This window comes from Dipodomys ordii, unplaced genomic scaffold (genome assembly GCF_000151885.1).
Source record: "Dipodomys ordii isolate 6190 unplaced genomic scaffold, Dord_2.0 Scaffold2, whole genome shotgun sequence".
In the NCBI taxonomy this organism is placed as follows: Eukaryota; Metazoa; Chordata; class Mammalia; order Rodentia; family Heteromyidae; genus Dipodomys; species Dipodomys ordii.
In genome coordinates, this window is record NW_012267218.1 from 27,017,249 (window position 1) to 27,031,654 (window position 14,406).

Sequence of the window (14,406 nt, forward strand, 5' to 3'; positions counted from 1 at the left end):
AGTCATTAAGGTTCAGGGACTCAATGTCACTTTGCCCCACTCCCCTACCCCTCCATCACACATCACACTTTTTCTGTTGTTATTTTTTGAGACAGGGTCTTGTTACATAACCAAAGCTAGCCTTGAACTGGCCATCCTCCTGGCTCATAGTCTAATGTACTGAGATTAAAGGTCTGCAACACCATACCAAAACCATAGTTTTTATATTTTAACCTTCTACATCTGGCCTGTCAATTATTAGCCAACTGATCTAACTAAGAGTAGGTGATGAGGCAGTCACTAGTTTCAGGGAATTTCCAATGCCAGCCTAGAACCTGGGCCTGCCCAGAAATAACTAGTCAGAGGTAAAATATATGGGAACTTGAATCTTTAATGTTCTAAGGAGTTACATAGCCACAGATGCACAGTATTAAGAGAGGAAATCTTACAAATCAACATTTCTAACTAGACATTATAATTGCTCAGGAGGACCAGTTAGAAGTATCTTGAGTTTTCAGTCAGGGTAGGTACAAACAAAAATTCTGGGGATGTAGTTCAGTGGAAGAGCTCTAGCTGCCATCAATCAGAATTCAATCCCTAGTACTGAAAAAGAACAATACCTCCAACATTTCTAAAACTGAAGTGTGGAGACAATGAGAAAAGGAAGAAAGATACCCTAAGGTATTCACATCACTGATCCTATGTACTCCCTTCCCCTAATTTATTTTTTCTTTTTTTTTTTGGTCTGTCATGGGTTTTGAACTCTGGACCTGGGCACTGGCCCTCAGCTCTTCAGCTCAAGGTGAGTGCGCTACCACTTGAGCCACATCACCACTTCCAGCTTTCTGGTGGTTAACTGGAATTAAGAGTCTCGTGGACTTTCCTGCCTGGGCTGGCTTTGAAGTGCGATCCTCAGATCTCAGCCTCCTGAGTAGATATGATTACAGGCATGAGCCACCAGTGCCTGGCTTCTAATTTCTTTCTACTTAACTCTCACCTTCTCTTCTTTCTTAATGGAGAGAGGGAATATTCAGGGTCTAAAATCACAGCAGGAATCTTTACACCAGATGAAATGTCTAGACCTAGTCCACTCTACAGATAAAAGCTTGCTTGCTAGGGAGCTCTCTAAGGATACTTCTCCAGGCCTCCTCTTCCTTCTTCTCAGAGTAACTGCTGCTTAGGAGCACAGAAGTTAATCACAAAGCCATGGAGGTTATCCTGAGAGAGTGAGTCTACTGCCCACAACAGAGTTCTTTGGTGTTATACCACATGAACTCCTGGGATCCCCTAGACTGTAAACTCCAAGTTACTGTGCCCATTCTTTTGTTACAATTATATACCTAGTACCCAGTACAGGTATGCATTCACTATATGCCAAACAAATGACTAAATTTACTTGCTTCTGGTTTCGGTAACAACTACCTACCACCTCCCACTAGCCCAACATCTCAACCTAACCAGATTATCAGCTCACAAATTATTATGGCTTGAGGGTATGTGTAAATAGGACAAAAAGGATCAATGAACTCTTATGAAAACCAGAGCCTGTTTTTCTTGCTATCCTTCTCTGTAACAAGCAAAATAAGGAGGTGGATAGCCTTCCCACGGCAGAGTTTCTACCTAGAGGCAGATGGGAAATCAAAGATTGATAAAGGTGTGCACCTGCCAACACACCATTTGTTCATTCTCTAGAAATGTCCGGAGCATGCCAACTGAAACCTCATTACCCACTTAACACAAAATTCTGCGCACTGGCTTACTAGGATGGGGGAATGGTAGCATTTATGAACTGTTTCCTTCCTAGCTCATTAGAAAATATAGAGATTCCACAAAAATAAAGAAGTCAAATTCACAGCCGTGAAAAGGTTGGGTCTACTCATGGGATGCTGAGGAAGAGTGAAATTAGTGATCTTCAAGCAATCCTATTATGCCTAGGAAGCTAACAGCACCTGCCATTGTCCCATTTGAAGGCCCAGAGGAAAAAATGACAAGACATTCCACTGGACTGGGGTCAGATAATGTTCTTTGACTATAAAGAAGCACAGAACAGACAAGCACCAGTGGCTTATACTCTGCAATCCTAGCTATTCAGGAAGTTGAGATCTGAGGATCAACTTTCAAGGCCATCCTAGGCAGACAAACCCTGGAGACTTGTCTCCAATTAACAACAACAGAAGCTGCAGTGGAGGTATGGCTCCAGAGGTAGATACCAGCCTGGAGTGGAAAAAGCCAAATAATGGTGAAGTACTGAGCTCAAGCCCCAGTAGCGCCATGTGCATGTGCGTGCATGCGCGTGCACACACACGCACACACGCACGCACGCACGCACACACGGCTAGGAATGTGGCTTAATGGTAGAGCATTGACTAACATGCATGAAGCCCTGGGTTCAACATCACATAAACAGAAAAAGCCGTGGCTCAAGTAGTAAAGTGCTAGCCTTCAGCAAAAGCAGCTCAGGGACAGTGCCCAGGCCCTGAGTTCAAGTACCAGGACTGGCAAAAAGAAGGAAGGAAGGGAGGGAGGGAGGGAGCGAGGGAGGGAAGGAAAAACCCTGCTGGCTCCCAGACCCCTTCCTGGGACAGGCCTAAGGAAGAAGAGAAACAAAGTGATCATGCTGGCATAGAAAAGGCACTAGACAGAATCAAGAGCCTAGCTTCGCCATGGGCCCTTTCAAACCAGCTTTGAGCATTCATTTCCCATTTTTCTTTTCTACAAAATGGAGAAGTAAAGTAAGATGATTTTCATTCTTTTCTTCCCACTCTGAAAGACTCTGTAGGCTCATGAAATGTCCGTCTCTCTTCACATATTTGTTTTGTTGTACAAAGAGTTTTTGATAACATCTAGATACCTATATTCAAGAACTTAAATCTTCAGATAAAAGTCTCACCTCAGCCTATAAAGCTCCTAGGACCTGGGACTAGATTGTGTTAACCCATAGGGCCTGCTCCAAATCCCAAAACTTGAGAAAGTGAATATTTCCAAGGGACGTTATGGCTGTATTCATACACATTTTCATACACATGTATGTAGGGACTAATCTTTGGGTTTTGTTCTAGGTAGAGAAATGGAGAGACAGGTAAGTTCTTTGTTTTGTCTTTGATGAAAGGCAATCTGCACAAGTATACTTTCAAGAGCTTTTAGTAGAGACTCTAGGAGCAGGGATTGTAAGACCAGCTATTGATCACAAATGCTAGTTCTAATTAGGACAAGGACAAAAGGAGACGTGCTGTTGCATTATTTCAGTAAGATGGCTGGCATGATGAAACCACCCAGGGATAGATCCTGTAGAGGAAATGACACTCTCAGCAGCACCATCTGCTGCTCCTGATGTCTAGCCTGATCTGTATTTTTAACCTCAGCTATATCCAAGGTCCACCATAAGAGCCTTGTGAATGTAGTTCTAACTAGCATTATCCTTTAGACATAGAGTGGCTATATATGTGTTTTCACTGCACTCCCTACTAGGTCCTCCTTAACTTGCTGGATGACTTACAGGATTAGCGAAAGCAGGTACGTAGAGCCCAGGCACAGCATTTTTCACAAGGACACTTCTGAGAATTACAAATTACATTTGATAAGGACAGCTCTATGGCAAACAAGTAAGATTCACTCTTTAAAATATAATGGCTGCTGGGCACCAATAGCTCAAAGCTTGAAATCCTAGCTACTCAGGAGGCTTAGATCTGAGGATTACAGTTTGAAGCCAAAGTAGGAAAGCAGGTAAGAATCTCCAATTAACCACCAAAAAGCCAGAAGCAGAGCTTCTTAAGGCACACTAGGCCTTAAGCAAACAAAAGCTCAGGGACAGAGCCCAGGAGCTGATGGCTAACTCCTAAAATCCTACTCAGGAGGCTGAGATCTGAGGATCACGATTCAAAGCCAGCCTGAGCAGGAAAGTCCTTAAGACTCTTATTTCCAATAAACTACCAAAAAGTCAGAAGTAAAGCTGAAGCTCCAGTGGTAAAGTGCTAGCCTTGAGCAAAAGGAATTCAGGGACAGTGCCCAGTCCCTGAGTTCAAGATACACAAAAAACAATGGCTGAGCTAGTCACCAATGGCTCAAACCTGTAACCCTAGCTATTCACGGTCTCAGTTCAAAGCCAGCCAGTACAGGAAAGTCTTTGAGAGTCTTATCTCTCTAGCAAAAAGTCAGAAGTGAAGCTTTGGCTAAAGTGGTACAGCCCCAAACTTGAGCTAAAAAACTAAGGGAAAGCACCTTGGCCCTAAGTTCAAGGCCCCATACAGTCACAAAAACAGAAAACTCACAACGGCACAATTTAGAACTGAGGTTTCACATCAAAAACCCTCTTTATCCTCTTTATTTTGAAAAATGCTGAACTAGATAAGGTTTCCCCCCAAAGAATTCAGTGCAATTCTTCAACATGATAGGACCAAAAGACTTGGCTCTAGTACTGTTCTTCCTCAAACTGCACAGCCAAGTAGAATATTAACCTCAAAGTAGAAATACAGGTGTAGCTTTTAAAATATCTTCCTGGGGCTGGGAAGGTGGCTCAGTGGTAGAGCGCTTGCCTTGCATGCCTGAGGCCCTCAGCACCACATAAGCAAAAAGGAAAAAGCTGGAAGTGGTGCTGTGGCTCAAGTGGTAGAGCGCTAGCCTTGAGCTGAAGAGCTGAGGGACAGCGCCCAGGGCCCAGAGTTCAGGCCCCACGACCAGAATCCCCCCCCAGAAAAAAAAACAACAACAAATAAAATATCTTCCTGAAAAATGATAATACATGGCACACAAAACTTATACAGTATGCTCTTGGCAACATTATTCATAACTAAAAAAGGTAAATAACCCATTAGTTAACCCAAAAAATGTGGTATATCTATACAAAGAATACTCCTCAATAAAATGAGTAATTAATTACAGTACATACTGTGTGTGTGTGTGTGAGAGAGAGAGAGAGAGAGAGAGAAAGAGAGAGAGAATAATCCTAACGACTACAGGTCATGATTTTATTAACATAAGATGTCCAAATAGGCAAACATATAGGTGGCCCAGGGTTGTGGGTTTCACTGGTATGGATGAGAGTATTCTAAAATCAGATATGGTGATGTCATACAACTCTATAAAATATGCTAAAAATAGTTACTCCATGCACTATTTTTTGGCAGTCTGGGACTTGAACTCAGGTCTTAGGTTTGCTCAGCAGGTGATCTACCAATTGAGCATTCCTCTAGCCCTTTTCATTAGGACAACAGGTATAAATCATCACACCCAGTCATTGGATATGATGGGAGTCCCATGAAGTATTTTTGTGTTTGCCAGGGCTGGCCTTGAACTACGATCCTCTGACATCTGCCTCTCAAGTAGATAGGATTACAGGTTTGAGCCACTGCTCACCAGACTGTATAAAATAATGGATACATTTTATGATATGTAAATCATGTCAACAAAGCGGGTTCATTTTTTTTGAAGGCCCATGTAACAAAAGAAAACAGCAAATTCCTCAAAAAAAATCTTGAATAAACTTAGAAATTATGTTAACATATAAATGAAAATAGATGAATCATAGCTCATTTATTTAATGGAATACTAAAGCCAATTAAAATAGCTATATAAAGGATATAACAGAAAATGTTCCTAAAATAATGTTAAGTGAAAAAAATATAAAATTAATGTGCACAGATTAGCATAAAAAGATGGAAAAGAGAATTCATAAAAAGAATGTGTTAGTGTAGCAGAATCATGAAAATTGTTTGCCCTTCTATAATCCAAGATTCCTGTAATTTTTTTCCATTATATGGGCAACTAAGAAAAAGTTCTCCCTTTATCTTCCCTCAAACTTTTTGCAGAGATTACTATAAGTTAAAATGTAAAATAAGCAAAACCATCTTATTCTCTTTTTCAGATTTCCACCCAGTTAGTTTATTGATAGCAACTGAAAACAGCCCAAAGAAGGAAGAATAGGATAAACAGGCTGCTATCCCATTCCCAGAAGCCACTTTCATTTTATTGGCCTTGTCAGAAGCCAAAGCCTATTCCAGCCAAAGAAAACCTCAGCAAAGTCATTGATGTAAAGAGCGATTCCATACTCTAATTTTAAACTTCTGAAAGTGCAGGCAAGCTATTCTGACAGTGGACTGAATTTGGGCAGATTAGAAATAAAACCCCAGAGAAGAAATATGAATAGAGACTCTTTCCCTTTGTATCACTTTCTAAAGGAGGAGGAACATATATCTAATCTCCAACTACAGGAAAGCCCTGAATCACTTAATTTTAATTTTTCACCAGAGAAGCTTCTCTTCTGAGTAATAAGTAACTGTCAGTCACCACCTCTACAGTCTGCCTACCCACTATCTACTGTCTTTAGGAACCTCAGGCTAACTTCCCCCAAATCAAGCAATGGGATTCCACAAAAAATACAAATGTGTGCTTGTATAGGGGGTATAGTACGTTAGGGTACACAGCTATCAGGTAATCTAAAGGATCTACTAACACCAGCAACAGTAATAGGCAACTACATCTGTTTCTGCTTGAGAAAAATGCTTTGGTAATATCCTGTTTCGGGAGTACTGCACGAATTCTTGGCATGTGGCCTTCAGATGTTTCCAGGGTGGCTATTTTTCTTTTTAGAGATGTAAGAGCTAGGATGGGAGCATACATCACAGACAACACCAGAGTTTGTGATACTCAGCTCAGTTCTCACTATGGCTATTATACACCCTGCTGCTTCTATACCCAGTACCTTCACAGAGGCTCAACTGTCCCTTTGCCTTGACAGTAGCACAGCTGGCCTGTGTCACAGCTGCAGTGACCCAGCTCAGTACCACTGTGAGGACTACTAGCAGACTGGAGTGACTTCCATACCCAGGTGAGAACCAGAGGATAAGAAAGCAAATAGAGAAGTACTAATGGTTTCTAAGACAAAAAACTAAAAGGGAAAGAAGAAAGATACAGTCAGTCACAAGACAGACATGAGCACGAGAAGCAAGAAGACACTGATGCCTTCCAGAACCTCTACATTCTCACATAAAAGGTTTTTTTACACAGAAATACTCATAAACTTACAATCATCCAAGAGAACAATGGCTGTCACCTTGAATCTGAGGGGTCTACAGTACATATCTTGATGTTCAAGGTCAGTTACTCCATGGCTTGCCTGACTGCTTCCTGGGTCTCAGATTCCCATCCCAGCTGCTGAGAGCTTCAAATACCAATCACAAAGCATGGAGCTCTCAACCACCAGCTGCATCAGGAGAATAACTTTCCCACATTACATTGTTCACACGGTGCACAATAGCCAAAACATGGAAACAACCCAGATGCCCACTACATATGAATGGGCCCAAAATTTGTGGTACCTACATACAATGGAATATTATACAGCCATTAGAAAGGATAAAATAATGGCATTCGCAGTGAAATGGATGGAACTAGAAAAAAATCATTTTGAGAGAGGTAAGTCAAGAGCAAAGACAAACAGCACATGGTGTCCCTGATATGTGAATGTTAAATCCAAAATGCAAGGAGATATGACAAAGTAAACAGGGACTCGAAAAACAAAGGACCTCCACTCATTTTGTTGTATCATTACTAAATGACCCCATGTTCTTAACCACATATATGGTATGTATGTGTACATATATATATATATATATATACATATATATATATATATGCACACATCTGAGGGAAGCTAGGAAGGCACAAAAAAGGAGGGAAACAGGGGAAAATATACAACAGAGGGGTCCATCAGCTGCACTGGACATTGATGAAAATGAACTAAACAACTCAAGGGCAGCAATGGGAAGGAAAGAATGAGAGGGAAAGAGGGAAGAGCTTACACTAAAGGAAAGAAATGTACATATCACTCAATGTGGAAGAAATAGTTGTACTGTCAAAGCTCACAGAATTCACACTTTATAGACCACGATAATGACAATTTGCCTAGTGAAGGTTAGAATGTGTTGTGACTTTAACTAAATGTCACTATCTCACAATATTGTGAAATTTGTGAAATTTATGTAATCACTTAACTACAATAAAAATTATAAAAAATAATTCTCATTTGTCTAGTTTCCAAGTATATTGCAATGTGGCAAAATCTTTTTTTTTTTTTTTTTGGGTCATGGGGCTTGAACTCTGGGCTTAGGCGCTGTCCCTCAACTCTTCAGCTCAAGGCTAGCACTCTACCACTTGAGCTACACTTCTGGTTTTCTGGTGGTTTATTGGAGATAAGAGTCTCATAGACTTTACTGCCCAGGCTTGGCTTTGAACCACAGTCCTCAGATCTCAGCCTCCTGAGTAGCTAGGATTACAGGTGTGAGCCACTGGTGCCCCGCTGCAACGTGAAATCTATTCTACTATATAAAACTTCACTAGGAGGCTGATGTGTCTTATTTGGGGAAGGGGGAATAGATCCTCCTGCTTTGCCTCCCAAGATTACTAGGGTTTAAATGTGTCTCCTAAAGGCTCATGTTAGAAATTTAATCCTCAAATTTGTATTTTAATGCTATTTGGAGGTAGAGACAGAAGCTGGGGGCACTGAAAGGTTACTAGGATTAGATGAGGTCACCAGGGTGTGGCCCCAAGATAGCATTAGTGCCTTCACAAGAAGAGGAAGAGAAACTCAAGCTATCAAGGTTTCTCCTTTTACTCTGTGATTTCCTGTACTATAATATGATTTAGGATACTGATGATGTCAAGCTCTTGGCTTGAGACTCTTATCTCCAATTAATGAGCAAAAAAGCTAGAAGTAGAAGGTTGGCTGAAGTGGTAGAGCACCAGCTATAATTGAAAATGATGAATGGGAGTGTGAGGCCAGAGTTCAAGCCCAAGAACAGGGGAAATAAAAAGAAAGTGATCTTAAAGAGAAACTAGAGGAATTTTTTGTTGTTGTTTTTTGCCAATCCTGGGGCTTGAATTCAGGGCCTGAGCACTGTCCCTAATGCTTCTTTTTGCTCAAGGCTAGCATTCTACCAACTGAGCCACAGTGCCACTTCCAGCCTTTTCTGTTTATGTAGTGCTGAGGAATCGAATCCAAGGCTTTGTGCATGCTAGGTAAGCACTCTACTGTTAAGCTACATCCCCAGCCCTAGGGGAATCTCTTGTACCACACATGCACTTCTTCATGTTTACCCTTAACCCAAATGCTCTAATCTTCAATAGCAAGTATGCAACAGAGCAATGTTTGCTTTCAAAGTTTAAAAACAACAACAGTGGGCATTGGTGGCTCATGCTTGTAATCCTAGCTATTCAGAAGGCTGAGAGAGCTTAGGTATTGCCATTCAATGCCAGTCCAACAGAAAAAGTCTTCATATTCCTTCTCCAATTAATCAGCAAAATGCTGGATTAGAGACAGTGATTCAAGTGGTAGAACATCAGTGGTGAGCAATGAAGCCAAGCAAAAGACAAGGTGCTTAGTCTAGGCCCTGGTAATCAGCAAAACAAACAGAGGATATTCCCTAAATAAGAATTGTACAGTCCAGATAGATGAGGGAAAATGAATCCTGTTTGTCATCTTCAGCTTAAGAGATTGCATGTCAACTCAGAAGAGACATGGTAAAATGCTTCATGTATAGCAGTTCTGCAAGCCAGTTCAATGGATGTTCAAGTGGGCTATGTGACCCTGCCACTGCCTATAGTGAATTTTCTCTTGGTAAATGAGGAGTTAAAGGGGAAAGACCCAGGCTCCCTGGCTCTCTCACTGCCAGCACTGCCAGTTCTGCTTCATTTTCCCAGTTTATCTGTTTGAATACTGAAATGAGAAAGATTATATTCCTCACACCACCAATCTGGGTGTCATGAAAGTTAAAGATACGGAAAGGCATAAGGAAATGTTTGAAACAAAAGTCAAGGATTGGGGGTGGGGGTGGGGGCGGTGGGAGAGATTGTTTTAAGACTGTGTCAACCATGGGCTACCTAGAGAGACCCTAACATACAATCCTCCTGCCTTAGCCTTCCTTAGTGCTAGGATCCCAGGCAGAATCCACCAAGCCCAGCCAAGGGTAAATTTTTATCTGAGAAGTAGACAAGCTTGGAGGGAGTGAAACATTGTTTAGTAGCAAGGAACTTGAAAGAAGTCATCTACCTTTGGAGGATGTATATATGCAAGAGTAGAGGAAGCAGAAGCAGCAGGAACTGCTGTCCCAGCAACAGCCAAGGAGGAAATCCCCAGACAGAAGACACATCATTACATAAGAGCACAAAATTCAATCACCACAGCATGGAGCCTAGCCAGGAAACCACAAAGTGCTGAGGTCTTGTCACCTGCCAGCCTGCATCTGTAGCACCTCATTCTAACTCTTCTTTGAATACACCCAATTTCTAGGCTTTGAGAAAGTTAGTCTTAGCAAGTATATCCAACTGTGTCATGAAATGGTGGTTTGTTGTCAGGATTAACACTAAGCACCCAGAAATCTCCCTCCATGTAGCAGGTAAGGATTTGCCCTCATGTACCATCTCTACTGAAGTACCCAAAAGTCACTCTTTAAACAGGGATCCCATCTGCAAGTTTCATACTAATATCTTCTGTGTCCCTATGCTTACTGGGCATAATAAATTCCTTAAGCAATAAGTGGCCACCAATGAAAGCTAACAACATGAGCCAGAATAAATTGAAGACTGTGAATCATGAAGACCTGACTGGGTTCTATCTTATTCACAGTATCTCCAAAACCTTTCAGTATTGAGAAGATTATGTATCACACAAATATTTGTAAAACTGAATTAATGAAAAAAGCAAGCATGCAAACTTGATATAATGTTTACAACATGAGAAATGGCTTTGAAAAGATTCTAGGAAGACTCTAGAACCTACCTTTGTGACTTTGGGCAGGTTGTGCAGTGCTGGTCTCAATTGGAAAAATGGGGATAATGTTAAGGGAGATTTTCAAAAGCGAACTCTTGGTACAACCTTGGCACATAGTAAACCAAGAACATTTCCATATTATTATTGTTATTATTATTATTATTGCTCTACCAAATTATTTTATTACTAAGGTGTAATGATAGTCCCCCTAACACTGGGGGAAAAAAAACTGTTTCTGCTTAAATATACATCTAAAAAACAAATACAAAGCTCAGAAAACCCAGAACTAAGTGCAGAGGGCATGTCTCTACTAGCCTCAACTAAATGGTGACAATTGGGTATGGAATTCCCAAAGCAGAAAAAAAAGTGTGTGAGTGTATGAGTGTATGTGTGTTGTGCATTATACTTTTTTTTTTAAGCCAAAGGGATCCAAACAGTAAGAAGTGAATTAGTCACTGTGAAGAGTGTAAAGACATTGTCGATCTGCAGATCTAGGAAGGGAGTTATAAATGTATTTGGGTAGCTAGAGCAAGCAGACAAAACCTCAGCAGGAGTAACGAAGCCCAGCACATTGTCACCCAGAAACAATTCTGTAGCCACAGCAGCAGTAGGCCTCTCTTTAGCCACCTGAAGTTCAGTATCATCAGCCCAAGTTCCCGGTGAGCAGCCCCTGCTCTCCTGGAGTCCCTGCCGTCCCCATCACTACCTGCCCTTCCCTTCCAATACCGTTACGCGGAACTTAACCACAACTGTGCAGAAGAGTCAGACTGGCACTAATATTTGCAGTTTCTCTTTTTAAAAAGGCGTCAACCAAAGTCTATATGCACATGCATATTAAAAGACACAAAACAGGAAGTGGTTTCCCTAAGTTTCGGCTCAGAAAATAAGTTGTTGAGACTGCAGAGCGGAGGAGGCGCGGGACACCCGAAAGCTCCCGCACGCGCGCGCGGCCGCAAGGTTTCCTCAGGAAATTCCACCCCCGCCCGAGACCGCCCGACCCAGGACCCGCAGCTTCCCTCGCATCGCAGACAGGCAAGAACGGCGGCCACACGGACGGCCGCGACCGCCCCGCGCACCGCCCGGCTCTGCCCGGACACCTTCAAGTCCTCGGCCTCCTTCCCCCTGGGCGCCGGCCCCTCCGGCCGCCGGGCCGGGGCTACCTCCGCTCAGGGTTCCGGGCGGCGCCGCTGGTGACCGGATGACACGGGCCCGAGCGGGGAGCAAGGACGGCTGGGCTCGGGCCGGCGTCCCTCAGCCTGACCCTCGCCCTGACAGCCGACCCGGCGCGCGGGTGACACAAAGCCGGCCCCGCTGGCCCCGGGCCTCGGTGACAACTCACCAGGGAGCCGCGCGGGGACCTCCGGGAAGGGGGGCGCTCCGCCGCGGCGCGCGCCCGCTCGCGATCCTCTGGGGTCTCGGACGAGCCCCCGCTTGCCCTTGTCTGGCTCGCGCTGGTCGGCGCTGGGAGAGGAGCGGGAGGCGAACGGGAGGGAGGGAGGGAAGGAGGGAAGGAGGCGGGCGGGCGGGCGGGCGGGCGGGGCGGCGAGGCGGCGAGGCTGTCGCCGGCTTCAGAGAATAGAACTCGGCGGCGGCGCCAGCGTCACTGGCCCAGCTGTACGGCGCGGGCGGGGGAGGCCCCTCCTGAAGATGGAGGAGGGGAAGGGGCGGGGCGAGGGGCGGGGCCATGCGCGCACGCCACAAACGCCGGCGTTGGGCCGCCGAGGGGGGGAGGGGGGAGGGGGCTGACCTCCCAAAAGGGAGGCCCCAGGCGCATGCGCGCCGCAGGTCTAGTCGGAAGTCCTGCGGAAGGAGAAGACATGGGGAGGGTCCTTAAAGAGACAGTCGCGCTGACCGAGCTGGTGAGGTCCCGCAGTGTTGCCGACTTGAGGCTTTTCGCCAAGATGTCTTCTGTACGTTCGTCGGTTCTTTGGCCATTATTGTCACTTGGATATTATTTGGAATACTGTCATTTGCAAAGAAGTGGACAACTGTGCTCTTCCGCCCACGACTCCCCTGTTAGCTCCCTCCGACCTGTCGCTGACGCAGGTTGACATCCTTATGAAGCAGTATTATGGTGCCTAGCCTGCCTACCTCAAAATTGCCCCTAACGGAGGTCTGAGCGTGGAAATGCAGACCTGGAGTCCCACCAAAGCAGGAGTCTGCCTCTCTCTATTTTAACTAGTCTTCGGAAGTCTTATTTCGGGACACTTAAGGTTGAAACAACTGAAGTTCCATTCTGGAGCCAGATCCCGGCCAGGTTCCTCGCTCTGTTCCCATCCGGAACCCTGCCTCCCTGGGACTACTTTCCAGCATATCTTATGTGAGCACTTTGTTCATTGGATGGTTACGTCATTTACTGGTGATGTTTCCCTGTGGCGTTTTATCTTTGTGCCCCAGGCCCTTGTACTTTGTCTCCGAGATAAACCCGAACATTTATTTGTTCCAGTGCTCCTGCGGCTAGGGGTGGGATAGGGGGCGTCATCCTACCAGGTGGGCTTGTTTTACCAGATGCTTTTTTTTGGTGCTGGGGACTGAACCAGGGCCTAACTCATGCATACTACATGAGCTTTTCACTCGAAATTTTTTCTTTCTTCTTTTGATAAGACTACATTCCCTCAGGACTTCTCACCTCATCGAGTTCTACCAGGCATTGGGGGAAAGTGGTATGAATTAACAGCATGTTAAATAAGCAACAAACAGAATAGAGTAGTTCTCCCCCCCCCCCGCCCCACCTAGATCTTTACCTTCCCCCCTCACCAATAAACACACTGATCACCAAGAAAGTCCTCCCCCTACTAGACCCCACAGCTTATTGCTGTTTTTTCCACAAGCCTATCCTTGCCTTGTCTTTTTGCTTTTTCTTTCTTGCCTTCCCTGCCTTCCAGCTTATTTCCCCCCTCTTGTGGGGGGGGAGGGAAGGAGGAGGGAGGGGATGGCATGGGGGGAGGGGGACGGGACATATGTGGGTTGCACTGCTCGGACCTTAGAGGGTTGATAAACAAGAGAACTGCCTGGCTCTGCAGAAAAGCTTAGTAAAACCTGTAACCCTGGCAGTAGCACCCCAAAGCAGATGTAAGGTTCAGGAAGAACAAGAGGAAAGGGAGCAAGGGAAAAGAGTACAAAAAGAATTGGAAGAAGACAAATGGATAGAAGGGTAGGAAAGCATAAGTACTGGTCAGATCATCTGAAAAGGCAGGTGAACTCCCGGCTCACAAAAGAATCTGGCACCCTACTTGGTTCTGCTAATCACTCCTGAGTCCTCAGAAAGAAAACAATCTCCCCACTGTGACTACACCCAGTACTCAAATCTCTACCCCTCCACATAGCCTCCTGTTCAGTCTCCCCATCCTTCTTGATGAACTCTAACAAGCCATGGCAGTCATGTCGCAGCCTATGCCTGCTCTTCCTTCTATCTGCAATGTCCTACCCTACTTAAACCTTCACCCAACGTGTGTGTGTGTGAGAGAGAGAGAGAGAGAGAGTGTATACTGCTTAAACTCAGGACCTCAAGTTCTCATTTGGCTTTTTTGCTCAAAGTTGTTACTCTATCACTTGAGCCACACTTCCATTTCCAGCTTTTTGCTGGTTAACTAGAGATAAAGAGTTTCACAGACTTTTCTGCACAGGCTGGCCTCAAACATTAATCCTTGAATTCCAGCCTCCTA

General features: G+C 44.4%; 1 protein-coding gene across 1 annotated transcript in view; it reads right to left on the reverse strand.

Moving 5' to 3' along the window:
- The window catches only part of Susd6 (sushi domain containing 6), a 109,011-nt gene extending 96,786 nt beyond the window's left edge, over window positions 1–12,225 (reverse strand). Inside the window, exon 1 of the mRNA XM_013016459.1 lies at window positions 12,081–12,225. The gene's annotated coding sequence lies outside the window, so the exon portion shown is untranslated. The remainder of the gene's footprint in view (window positions 1–12,080) is intronic.
- Window positions 12,226–14,406: the final 2,181 nt, after the last annotated feature.